The sequence below is a fragment of the Heterodontus francisci genome, chromosome 1 (genome assembly GCF_036365525.1).
Source record: "Heterodontus francisci isolate sHetFra1 chromosome 1, sHetFra1.hap1, whole genome shotgun sequence".
In the NCBI taxonomy this organism is placed as follows: Eukaryota; Metazoa; Chordata; class Chondrichthyes; order Heterodontiformes; family Heterodontidae; genus Heterodontus; species Heterodontus francisci.
Genome location: NC_090371.1, coordinates 281314858 through 281328653, shown reverse-complemented (window position 1 = coordinate 281328653; position 13796 = coordinate 281314858). Strand labels below are relative to the sequence as shown.

At 43.5% G+C, this 13796-nt stretch overlaps 1 protein-coding gene across 2 annotated transcripts in view; it reads left to right on the top strand.

Annotated features, from left to right (window-relative positions):
• stpg2 (sperm-tail PG-rich repeat containing 2) overlaps positions 1-13796 on the top strand; it is a 343238-nt gene that overhangs the window by 147776 nt on the left and 181666 nt on the right. The gene's annotated exons all lie outside the window — the stretch shown is intronic.

The window sequence follows — 13796 nt, the reverse complement described above, 5'->3', positions numbered from 1 at the left end:
GACTCTCTAATCAGCACAAGTGACATGGGTCTGACTATTGATGCTGACAATCTGTGAGTGACAATTGGCAGTTGTAAAAAAAGTTGTTATTGTACACACTAACGTGCCGAAAAAGAATCACTTGCACCCAAATGCGTGCAAGGTCGGAGCCACTGTAACAAATGTAAAATCCATGCCATAGATTAGGGTAGAATTCATTTAAGATAATTTGCATGTTTGTCAAGCTGCTTTACCTTCCTAATGTAGAGAAATAAAAGGCGATAAATCTACAGACAACTGCACATATGCAGCACTGCTTAGACACGGGCAAGGAAGCTATGAATAAGCTCACATTGACTATAAATAGATGAACCTTTCTTGTCATGCTTATAAGATAGCCGTTTAATAATTCCACACTGGGCCTCCTTACAGCAGATTTAATGAAAATCAGCATGACATAGAGGCTGTTGGTATTGCATTCTGTTCAATCTCTCCATGTCCCATGGTGAGAGAGATTACAAAGTGGCTAATAATCCAGTATTTACTGTTGGAAGCCTTTCTTTTGACGGGAAAACAAAAACTGACGGAGGCCTTCAGGGGCAGTCCAGCTTCGTCTGCTAAGAGCTCACCGAGTCTCTAATTGCTGCGTTGTACCTTGAAATTTCGGATCTATAATAATGAATAGTTTCGAAAGTGCCAGCCTTATTCTTTATTCCGAGTGAGTATGGGTAATGAGATGTTCTGGAGTTCCCTGGGTGGACAGTAATGACTTTATCTATATCATACTGTGAAAAACTATGAGCTTGCAACCACCACCACCCATCCATTCATCGAAAACTTTGAAATTAATCCTGTAACAGTATTACTGGTACTGGTGCACTTTTTTTTTGTATGGATGTATTAGATTGAAAATCATCACCCCTCATGTAGCTGCTATTTACTCATTTTGCAGACCAGTGGTGTTCGCTAACCTTCTATTGTCATTTTTTTTCATTCATGGGATGTGAGTGTCAGTAGCAAGGCCAGCCTTTATCCCTAATTGCCCTTCAGAAGGTGGGGATGAGCCATCTGCTTGAACCGCTGCAGTCATTGGGGGTGTAGGTACACCCACAGTGCTATTCGGGAGGGAGTTCCAGGAGTTTGACCCAGTGACAGTGAAGGAATGGCGATATAGTTCCAAGTCAGGATGGTGTGTGGCTTGGAGGGGAACCTGCAGGTGGTGGTGTTCCCATGTATCTGCTGCCTTTGTCTTTCTAGTTGGTAGAGGTTGCGGGTTTGGAAGGTGCTGTCTAAGGAGCCTTGGTGAATTGCTGCAGTGCATCTTGTAGATGGTACACACTGCTGCCACTGTGCGTCAGTGGTGGAGGGAGTGAACGTTTAAGATGGTGGATGGGGTGCTGATCAAGTGGACTGCTTTGTCCTGGATGGTGTTGAGCTTCTTGAGTGTTGTTGGAACTGCACTCATAGTCTTGGCAAGTGTCGAGTATTCCACCACACTATTGACTTGTGACTTGTAGATTTTGGACAGGCTTTGGGGAGTCAGGAGGTGAGTCAACTGCCACAGAATTCCCAGTACCTGACCTGCTCTTGTAGCCACAGTATTTATATAGTTGGTCCAGTTCAATTTCTGGTCAATGATAACCCCCAGGATGTTGATAGTGGAGGATTCAGCGATGGTAATGCCATTGAACGTAAAGGGGAGATGATTAGATTCTCTCTTGTTAGAGATAGTCATTGCCTGCCACTTATCTGGCGCGAATGTTACTTGACACTTATCAGCCCAAGCCTGAATGTTGGCTGGGTCTTGCTTCATGTGGGCATGGGCTGCTTCATCATCTGAGGTGTCGCGAATGGTGCTGAAAATTGTGCAATCATCAGCGAAAAGCCCCACTTCTGACCTTATGAGGGAGGGAAGGTCATTGATGAAGCAGCTGCAGATGGTTGAGCCAGGGATGATACCAGAACTAAGAGAGCCACTGTCAGGAAAGGTCGAAGAGGCTTCCCTCGAAAAGACAAGACTGGGAAGATGACCTGATAGAGGTCTTTAGATTTATGAAAGGGTTTGAAATGGGCCTGATCGAGCTGTGGCGGACAGGAGAGCTGTACTCTTCCTTCTATCTGGAAGAAGACCTCCAGCGAGCCAGACCAAGTGGGCATGGCTAGAGGTTACCATGAATGCCGGCAGTCCCACGTCCCTTTCAAGAGTCCAAACGCACTCTCCTCACAAAATCAAGCCTCTCAGCTCTAGCAATGACAACTCTGTGCCACTGCATGAGCAACTGAGTTTAAATGTCTCATTTTATGCAACTTTTCCACTCTGCAGTCATTAGCACTAATGGCTCCCACTGTTTTCCGCACAGCTATGCTCAAACATGTCCTCAACTTTTTACAATTTATATAAATGACTTAGATGAAGGGACCGAAGGTATGGTTGCTAAATTTACTGATGACACAAAGATAGGTAGGAAAGTCGGTTGTGAAGAGGACATAAGGAGGCTACAAAGGGATATAGATAGGTTAAGTGAGTGGGCAAAAATCTGGCAGATGGAGTATAATGTGGGAAAATGCGAAATTGTCCATTTTGGCAGGAAGAATAACAAAGGAGCATATTATCTAAATGGTGAGAGATTGCGGATCTCTGAGATGCAGAGGGATCTGGGTGTCCTAGTGATTGAATCGCAAAAGGTTAGTATGCAGGTACAGCATGTAATTAGGAAAGCTAATAGAATGTTACTGTTTATCACGAGGGGAATTGAATACAAAAGTCGTGAGGTTATGGTTCAGTTATACAGGGCATTGGTGAGACCACATCTGGAGTACTGTATACAGTATTGGTCTCCTTATTGAAGGAAGGATGTAAATGCGTTGGAAGCAGTTCGGAGATGGTTTACTAGACTAATACCTGGAATGGGCGGGCTGTCTTACGAGGAAAGTTTGGACAGGCTAGGTTTGTATCCACTGGAATTTAGAAGAGCAAGAGGCGACTTGATTGAAACATATAAGATCCTGAGGGGTCTTGACAGGATGGATGTGGAAAGGATGTTTCCCCCTGTGGGAGAATCTAGAACTAGGGGTCGCCCACTTAAGTCAGAGATGAGGATAAATTTTTTCTCAGAGGGTCGTGTGTCTTTGGAACTGTCTTCCTCAAAAGGCAGTGGAAGCAGAGTCTTTGAATATGTTTAAGGCAGAGGTAGATAGATTCTTGATAAGCAAGGGGGTGAAAGGTTATTGGGGGTAGGTGGTAATGTGGAGAAATCAGTTCAACCATGAACTTATTGAATGGTGAAGCAGGCTCGAGGGGCCGCATGGCCTACTCCTGCTCCTGATTTGTATGTTCGTATGTAGATCCTCCATGTTCCCCGTTCTTGCTATTTGAAAATCCTAAATGTTTTAATATATATTTTTTCATGGGATGTGAGCATTGCTGGCAAGGCCAGCATTTGTTGCCTATCCCTAATTGCCCTTGACAACTGAGTGGCTTGTTAGGCCATTTCAGAGGACATTTTAAGAGTCAACCACATTGCTGTGGGTCTGGAGTAAAGGCCTGCCACCCGACCCGAACCCGATGGGACCCAATGACATGTGTCTGGTTTGGGTCGGGTCGGGTCGCACTTCCAGGTCCAGCATTCGGGCTCGGGTCGGGTCGGGCCAGATCGGACACGCACTCTCACAACCTCAGGTAAGTGACTTTAATGTTAATTTACTTTTTGGACTTTAAAGGTGGTTTTGTGACAGTTATTTTAAGCTTGTGCAGTAAGGAGCAAAGTGAAAAAGAGAGGGTTGGTTAACTAATGGTCAGGTCGGGCACGGGAAAAAATGGAAGGACTCAGGCTGGGGTTGGGTCTCATTTGCAGACCCAAGCAGGCCTTTAGTCTGCAGTCACATGCACACCAGACCATGTAAGGAGAGCAAATTTCCTTCCCCAAAGGACATTAGCGAACCAGATGGGTTTTTACAGCAATTGATGCTAGTTTCACTAGCTTTCAATTCCAGATTTTTATTAATTAATTGAATTTACTAATTAATTGAATGTAAATTCCACCAGCTGCCATGGTGGGATTTGAACCCATGTCCCCGGGGTATTAGTCTTGGCCTCTGGATTACTAGTTTAATGACATTACCACTATGCCACCATCTCCCCTGACTGTTAGTACTCTTAACCAGCTCTACAATGAGTTCACAAGCAATTAATCGGAAGAGCCCTCCTTTTGAAAATTGCAACATGTCACTGAGACGTCTGGAACTGAGCGCACAACTTTCCAGCCCACCTGCACCCGAACTCGCCCGATGGATGATTGAAGTTTTAATTCCTTGAGTCTCTTCTCTCTCTCTGACAGTATTGAAACTGATCATTCCACAAAAATAGCTTGTGTTTATATAAACTCCTTTAATGTAGCCAAATATCCCAAGGTGCTCCACAGGAGCATTATCAGACAAAATTTGACACCACATAAGGAGATATTAGCACGGGTGAGATCGGTGTTGAGGAGTGTTTTAAAGGGGTAGAGAGAGGTGGAGACGGAGAGAGGTTTAGGGAGGGAACTCCAGAATTAGGGCCCAGGCAGCTGAAGGCACGGCCACCCATGGTCGAACAATTTACCTGAATTCCACATTCGAACCACATGAGCAGCTGATGGCCACCACACATGACCTTGACCCTCTCCAATTGTGACCTCGACCTCCCCTGATTCCCAGATTCCAGACTCAACTATTCCACTGCTCTCCTGGCTGGTCTCCCAACTTCACGCCTCCATTAAATTAACTGCATTTAAAACTCTGCTGCTCGTAGCCATCACCCCAGTGCTCAATGGCCTGCAATAAATAGATCCTGGTCTAGCAACGCGTCGACTTTAAAATTTTCATTCTTGTTTTCAAATCCTTCCACGCCCATGCCCCTCCCTATCTCTGTAACCTCCTCTAGCCCTACAACCCTCCAAGATTTCTGCGCGGACCCAATTCTGGCCTCTTGTCAAATGTCCACTTCCTTCACCCCACCATTGACAGCTGAACCTTCAGCCGTCTAGGCCCTGAGCACTGGAATTTCCTCCTCTAGCCTCACCACCTCTCTCTCCTCCTTTAAGACTCTCCTTGAAACCTACCTCTTTGACCAAGTTTTTGATCTTCTCATGTAATGTTTCCTTCTTTGGCTCAATGTCAGTTGTTGTCCAATAATCCATCCTGTGAAGCGCCTTGAGACGTTAACCTATGTTAAAGGTGCTATATAATTGCAAGTTGTTGTTGAAATAGTTTTGTTAATGCCATTGGGAACCGGTCACTGAAATTTGGCATTGTTACTTTAAATATTACAGAATAAGTCTTTTGATAAATGATGTCTCATTGCTCAGTCCAACACTGCAGGCTGCTGAAGAATAGCGAACTGTTACTTTGCTCGCCGCACAATATTCAGTGTCTCTTTAACTTGCATTGATTTAACTGCATCCATTCACATAAGAATACGGCATTGAACAACTGCGATGAATGACTCTCCGTTCTCTCGATTCTGAAGGACATTTTTATGTTTTATGTACAATCATTCGACTCCAAAAGATTCTTTGAGACCTTCTCCCCCGTCGCATTGAATCTAGTACCATAATGTAACATCACAAAACTCTGATGCGTCAGCAATCTCAACAAAAGTGCAAGAGGTAAGATTGAGATTAGTGCTCTCACCTCATAGTTGTGGGTGCAAGTGCCACTCCAGAGTCTTAAGCACATAATCTAGACTAATGCTAAAGTGCAGTACCGAGGGACTGCAGCACCGTCAGAGGTGCCACCTTTTGGATGAGACGTTAAAGCAAGGCCCCTGTCTGCCTTCTCAGGTGGATGTAAAAGATCCCACGGCACTATTTCAAAGAAGAGCTTTGGAGTTCTCCCCAGTTCCCTGGATAATATTGATCCCTCAATCAGCCATTCTAAAAAACAGATTATCTGCTCATTTATTTTGTTATTGTTTGTGAGAGCATTCTGTGCACAATTTGCCGACTGTATTTCCTACATTGCAATAGTAACTGTACTTCAAAAGAGTACCAATGGATAGAAAGCACTTTGGGGCATCCTGAAGTTGTGAAAAGTGATATATAAAGTCTTTCTCCAAAGGATGCATCATTCTCTCCCTGTGACAAAGCATTCCACTCTGCAAATAAATTGTTCCTCTTGGAGAGCAGGTTTCAAAATGGTAAAGTCTCCCAATGCTATTGGAGTTTAATAGACTATTTTTCTCTGTAGGCTAATGCGTGCAAGAACAGAACTCGGCAATATCCAATTGAGACACTACATTAGGTCCTTCTAATGGGAGCTGGGTAAATGCCCGGTGGGAAACAGGATTGGAGGTTATAGACATAGATACTTGCTGAGAATTTACTGTAGCACAAGATAGTCCTCAGTTGAGTTGGGGAAAGTGGGGGTGGGGATTGGGTGTGGGGTGGGGGTGTGGGTGTGGGGGTTGGGGTGGGGGCTTGGGGTGGAGGTTGGGTGTGGGGGTTGGGGTGGGGGTGTGTGGGTTGGGGTGGAGGTTGGGTGTGGGGGTGTGCGGGTTGGGGTGGGGGTGGGGTTTGGGGGTTGGGGTGGGGGTGTGCGGGTTGGGGTGGGGTGGGGGTGTGGGGGTTGGGGTGGGGTTGGGTATGGGGGTTGGGTGTGAAGGACAGACCAGATTTAAATAAAGAAAACATAAGGACAGATAGATGTTCTGGAATTTGCTTGATTACTCTTGGACAGTTTGGGATATCTCCACTTCCCCTCAGGAGGTTATATGGGTGGAGCAGACTCTGTGTATGAGTAATATGTGCATGGTCTATGGCAGTGGGGTCTGCTGACCTTTGGGTGTCTGTAGAGACTTTCCAGGGGATCTGGGCGATAACCTGACCCGGAGGCAGGAGCGGAGTGTGGCTGCCACATGTGCAGCACAGCACATGTGTTCACCTAGGAGGGTAGTGCCCATGGAGGACTGCTGAAAGCAGCACAAATGCAAATAACTGTTTTCTTAAAAGCATCATTAAAACACTCTTTACATGAAGCACTTTCATATTAGAAGTGTTATATTGTATTGTAATTTATATGGAGGGTGGGGTCCATGATTACTAATCCATTTGAAAAGGGGTCTTTCAACCAAAAAAGTTTGAGGTCACTCGTCTCTGGAAAGATGAGGGGTCCAATAGCTTCACATACTTACTGTGCTGGGAAATGTCACTAAAGATTAAATTTCACTATAACTGGCATCTGATGATGTGACTTTACCACCTATGGTGACCAACTAACTGATTACTGGTAATATACTGAAATCTCAGGTTGCTGATCTACTGTTGCCAATGCTGTGGCCTCAAACCGTGGGTTTTTTCACAAGAATGAGGTAAAATGTTCTAAAATCCTTTTTTTAAGAAGGATGGGAGGAGTTAATATCTTCATGTGACTAGGTCCTTAGATTCCTCCCAGCAACACTTAATGAATGTGGTTCTGCATAGTCCTGTTGTGGCCACTGTAATAGTGGCATTTTGTATTTTGAACAATGGGGGAATTAATCAAAGTTTGGCCAATGGTAGGTTTTCAGTCTGTTTGTGCAGATATATATACTGTCTATTCTTGTTTGTTTGAATGAACATACTGGAGAACCCCTCTGCTTGCTGATCGCCATTGACTCGATTTAAAAATTCCCATCCTTGTTTTCAAATCCCTCCATGGTCTTGCCTCTCCCTATCTCTGTAGCCTCCTTCAGCCCTACATCCCTCCAAGATCTCTGCACTCCTCCAATTGTGGCCTCTTGAGCATCCCCTATTTTAATCGCTCCACCACTCAGCTGCCAAGGCCCTAAGCTCTGGAATACCCTCCCTAAACCTCTCCACCTCTCTCTGCTCCTTTAAGATGCTACTTAAGACCTCTTTAACTAAGTTTGATCATCTGATCTACTATCTCCTTACGTGGCTCGGTGTTGAATTTTGATTGATAATGCTCCTGTAAAGCGCCTTGGGACCTTTTACTACTTTAAGCACACTTTCGTAATTATAAGTGTCGTGGCGGGGGTGGGGGGGGGCACGTGTCACTGGGTGGGGCTAGTCACCATCCTTCAGCTGTGCATGGTTACTTTGGCTAAAGATAAGTGCTCGTGCTGATCCAATAATGAACCCACTATTGCAGCTGGGCAACTATTTGATATCTGTATGAGACATTGAGTATTCATGTTGAGACTGAGTTTACCCTATCTTAATGCAACAATAACAGGCTAATAGTTCCAAGTGAATTGTTAAACTATCCATCAAATAAAGAGAGAAAAAAATAGAATGACTGCATGCAGACATTGACTATTATTCATCTCGGCTCAATAGCTGTATTGTTACAATGTTAGCACTGGGGGGTCCTGATCATCCTTTACTTTACATTAGTAAGCAATTGGTTTGGAACTGTAGCTGATGGAGCTACACAGTAATGAATACGGAAGACTGGTTTCTTCATATAATGCATAGGATCATTTGTGCCAAAAATAAGTCTTGCCAGTTCATATAAGATTGAAGATGGCATCACTCTTCTCTTACAGACGTCTCTGAAGTTTAATAGGTGGCGTAGTCAGTGACATAATGCACTCAGCCCCAATTGACTCTGTCACTCTTTTTAGTATAAATTAACTACTTATTGCTTCTGATCCACATGGACTGTTGTTTTGTTGTCTGTACATGTGTTTTTAATGAATAAATTCAAATGCATATGTTGTAGTTTAGATATTTGTTAATTTTATGAACTCTAAACTAGTCTTGATGCCAATACTTCAGTGAATGTACAAATAAAATTGTACATTCATTACAACAAGAAGCTACTGGTTGAAACACAACAAACCTAGACTGGTGATGGATTGCTCAGTCTTCTAGGATGTTTTGATGAAGTAGGAACTAGGGGTTTCATTCTTAAAATATTTGTGAGTTGGGAACAAACTTCATTGCATTCATCTATGTGTCAGTTTGCTTCTTCTTGCCTCCCAAGACAGAAGGCGTGGGTTCAAGCTCATTCCTGGACTTGAGCTCATAGTCAAGGCTGATACTCCTGTGCATATCAACTCTTGAATCTGAATTACGAAAGATGTTACAAAGTATTTCTGAAATCTAGAAATTTGTGAAGAATTCACACCTGTAAAACATCTGCTGAAGTGTTTAGTGCAAATAGTGGAAACATTTATATGGAGTTTTATGCATTGAAGTGCTGTGATCTGGAATGCGCTGCCTGAAAGGGCGGTGGAAGCAGATTCAATAGTAACTTTCAAAGTGGAATTGGAGAAATAGTTCAAGAAGAAAAACTTGCAGCGCTATGGGAACAGGGCAGAGTGAGTGGGACTAATTGGATAGCTCTTTGAAAGAGCTGGCACAGGCACGATGGCTGAATGGCCTCCTTCTGTGCTGTACGATTCTATGAGTTGCAAACTGGACTTCAAGAGTTGGATTAAATATATTTGATGTAAGGTTAAAGACGAGAAAACTTGCATTTGTATAACACCTTATCACATCTCTCAGAGACCTCTAAAGTGCTCCTCATAGAACAGATTACTTTGAAGTGCAGTGATTCTTGTGAAGGCAACATTTCAAAGAAATGAAACAACCAAGCAGTGAAAGCAGCTTATTTTTTAAAAAAGTATCTGACAAATGAGAGCCATTTAGTGCTCGACAATCTGATAGCGAAGTCTGGAAATGTGAAGTGATTCATTTTGGTAGGAAGAACATGGAGAGACAATATAAAATAAAGGGTACAATTCTAAAGGGAGTGCAGGAGCAGAGAGACCTGGGTGTATATGTGCATAAATCATTGAAGGTGGCAGGACAGGTTGAGAGAGCAGTTAATAAAGCATACAGTATCCTGGGCTTTATTAATAGGGGCATAGAGTACAAGAGCAAGGAGGTTATGTTGAACTTGCATAAGACACTAGTTTGGCCTCAACTGGAGTATTGAGTCCAATTCTGGGAGCTGCACTTAAGGAAAGATGTGAGGGCATTGGAGAGAGTACAGAAAAGATTCATGACAATAGTTCCAGGGATGAGGACTTTCAGTTATGAAGATAGATTGGAGAAGTTGGGGCTGTTTTCCTTGGAGAAGAGAAGGCTGAGAGGTGATTTGGTAGAGGTATTCAAAATCATGAGGAGTCTGGACAGAGTAGATAGAGAGAAACTGTTCCCACTCATGAAAGGATCGAGAATGAGGGGGCACAGATTGAAAGTAATTGGTAAGAGAAGCAAAAGTGACACGAGGAAAAACTTTTTCACATAACAAGTGGTTAAAGTCTGGAATGCACTACCTGAGAGTGTGGTGGAGGCAGGTTCAACTGAAGCATTCAAAAGGGGATTAGACTGTTACATGAAAAGGAAGAATGTGCAGGGTTACGGGGAGAAGGCAGGGGAATGGAACTGAGTGAATTGAGCTGGTGCAGGCACGATGGGCCGAATGGCCTCCTTCTGCACTGTTACAATTCTGTGATTCTGTGATAATCTGTTAGCAATGTATAATCTATTGTTGCATTATGATTTCACGTAAAGCTTCAGTTTTCTCTTTAACTTGTTGTTGACATTAAATGCCCTCCCTTTCAGGTCATGTTGCCATTAACCTAGCTCGAAATGAGGAGCTTAATGAAGTGTATGCAGCAGCAGAGCTTGCAGCAACCAATTCTATTGAGTACATTTCCCCGAGGTTTGTCAACAAGCTAGAATTGAAAAGTGGCAGGCGGGAGGATATCAGTATCCTCACACACAGTGGGGACACAAGCATTAGGACAGGACAGTTCTACCAAGGCTTGTTACTGAGCAGCTCCTTTGTGTGTGAAGATAATAGCATTTACAAGGAATGCACTTCAGTGTTCCCTGTGGGCATTCTGCCCCTCAATTGCTGCATATGCTTTACAACTGCCTTGTTAATCCTTATTCAGCTCGAAAGCATAATTGAACGTTGTTGCTTTGACTATCTTCGGGAATATGTTATTCACTGACCTATTCTGATGCATTGTCTTCCACTTTAAAAAAAAATCACTTAATTTAAGACCCTGTTTAATTTGTTTGCACTAAGTACAGTGAACCTCATCCATGCCTTTGTTACCTCGAGATTTTATTATTCCATCGCTCTCCTGGCCAGCTTTCCATCTTCCAGCCTCCATAAACTTGAGCTCATCCAAAACTCTGCTGCCTGCATCCTAACTTACATCAAGTCCCATTCAACTATCACCCCTGTCCTTGCTGACCTACATTGGCTCCAGGTCTGGCAATGGCTCAATTCCAAAACTTTCATCCTTGTTTTCAAATCTATCCATGGCCTTGTCCCTCCCGAACTCTGTAACCTCCTCCATCCATTTAGAAAATGAAAGCTCACTTTAATTCTTCGAGATCTCTGCACTCCTCCCATGTTGACTTCTTGCACATCCCCTATTTCAGTTGCTCCACAGTTCATCTAAATAAGCCAGAAAAGAAAAATCACGGTTAATTGATGGCAAGTGAAAATGATAACAGAAGCTGGAAAAAAAATTCAACAAATATTCGATCCTAAGTCACTACACAGGAGCAAGAAATACAATCTTCTTTGGCCTCCTTGTCTCGGGAGACAATGGGTAAGCGCCCGGAGGTGGTCAGTGGTTTATGGAGCAGCGCCTGGAGTGGCTATAAAGGCCAATTCTAGAGTGACAGACTCTTCCACAGGTGCTGCAGAAAAATTTGATTGTCGGGGCTGTTACACAGTTGGCTCTGTTATAGTGTTTAGTGAAATACTATAACCTATTTGACAGGCAATCAATATGATGATACTGAATTATTCAACAATATATAAAATATCTGACTTAATCCCATGTATATTGCCAACTAAAGTGTCAGCCTCTGATCAGTGGGTAACACTCTTTTGCCTCCTGGTGAAAAGTTGTGTATTCAAGTTCTGCCCCAGAGATCTGAGCACAAAATCTAGTCTGACACTCTCAGTGCAGTACTGAGTGATTGCTGCACTGTCAGAGGTGCTATCTTTCGGATCGGATGTTAAACTGAGACCTTGTCTGCTCTCTCAGGTGGATGGAAAGAATCCCATGGCACTATTTGAAGAAGAGCAGGGGAGTTCTTCATCAGTGTTCTGGTCAATATTTATCCCTCAATTAACATCACTAAATCTGATTATCTCCATAATAACGGCAAGCATTGACTGGCTCATTGTTATTCCTCTTGCAGAATCTGTTCCTAAACTGAAACCCTTTAAAATTTGCATCTACAATAATCCCAATGGCAATAGTCCCAATTTTGCATTCATAAGACAAAATTGGCTCACTGTTACATCTGTCCTGGATCTCATGGTGCCTAGAGGCAGATCAGGGATTATATGTTGAGAGTGTGCCAATTCACGCCACACAAATGCCAATTCATGCCACACAAATGCTGAGAAATGACCATCTCCAACAAGAGAGAATCTAACCATCACTCCTTGACATTCAATAGCATTACCATCACTAATGCCCCACCATCAACATCCTGGGGGTTACCATTGACCAGAAACTTAACTGAAGCAGCCACATAAACACTGTGGTTGCAAGAGAATCTCAGAGGTTGAGAATTATGTGGCGAGTAACTCACCTCCTAGCTCTCCAAAACCTATCCACTGTCTCCAAGGCACAAGTCAGTAGTGTGTTGGGATACTTTCTACTTGTCAGGCTGAGTACAGCTCCAACAACACTCGACACCATCCAGGACAAAGCAACTTGCTTGATCGTCACCCCATCCATCACCTTAAACATTCACTCCCTTCACCACGAGCGCACAGTGGCAGCAGTGTGTACCATCTACAGCACTGCTGCACTGCAGCAACACATTAAGACTTCTTCAACAGCACCTTTCAAACTTGCGTCTTTTACCACCTAGAAGGACAAGAGCAGCAGGCACATGGAAACACCACCAACTTCAAGTTCCCCTCGAAGTCACAAACCATCCTGACTTTGGAACTATATCACTGTTCCTTCATTGTTGCTGGGTCAAAATCTTGGAACTCCCTCCCTAACAGCACTTTGGGCATACCCGCACCAAATGGGCTGCAGCTCACCACCACCTTCACGAGAGTTGTTAGGCATGGGCAACAAATGCTGGCCTTGCCAGTGATGTTCGCATCCCAAGAATGAATAAATAATAGTAAAAGAAAACTTGTTTAAATAAACTTGTTTTAAGTAGCTTTTGAAGGGCTAATAGATAGCCAAGATCACCAATAAAAAATACACTTCTGTTAAAGATTCCGGATAGAATACAGGGTTAATTGATTATGTATGTTTATTTTTACTTAGTTCTCTCTTTTAAGTCCTGTGTCATGCACCATTTACATGACTGCTTGACATGCAGGCAACTTATTACCAGAATTTGATCGCTGCCTTTCTGTAATCAGCCACTGGGAGGTGCTGATGAGTTTTTTTTGCAGCAGTTTCAGTCACCTTCCATATTTAATATTGTTTTCTATCCTTATCTATGGGTTTGTGTCCCACACTTTGTGCGAGTGAAGGACTGGGGTTCACTTATGCCTCTCTTGATAGTCTGGATAATAGTTGGAGTGCAGGATATTATGGGAACTCATTATAGTCCACTACCCTTGATGTGTAACTGAGTGAGCTAGCATAATGATCCTGAGGTTGCCAACTATGGTTACATCAGTGGTTCTCAAACCTTTTTTGTTTGTGGACCACTTAGGCAGGGCAAAAGACCCCGCAGGGACCACCTACTGGTCCGACCCCCACCCGCTTTCACTTGCCACTGCAAAAAAACTCATCAGAATTAATGGGAAGAATGCGTTGCTTTTGATGAGGCACCAATATCTGGTTCCAAGCTGGAGAGCTTCAGTCTTGTGTCAGA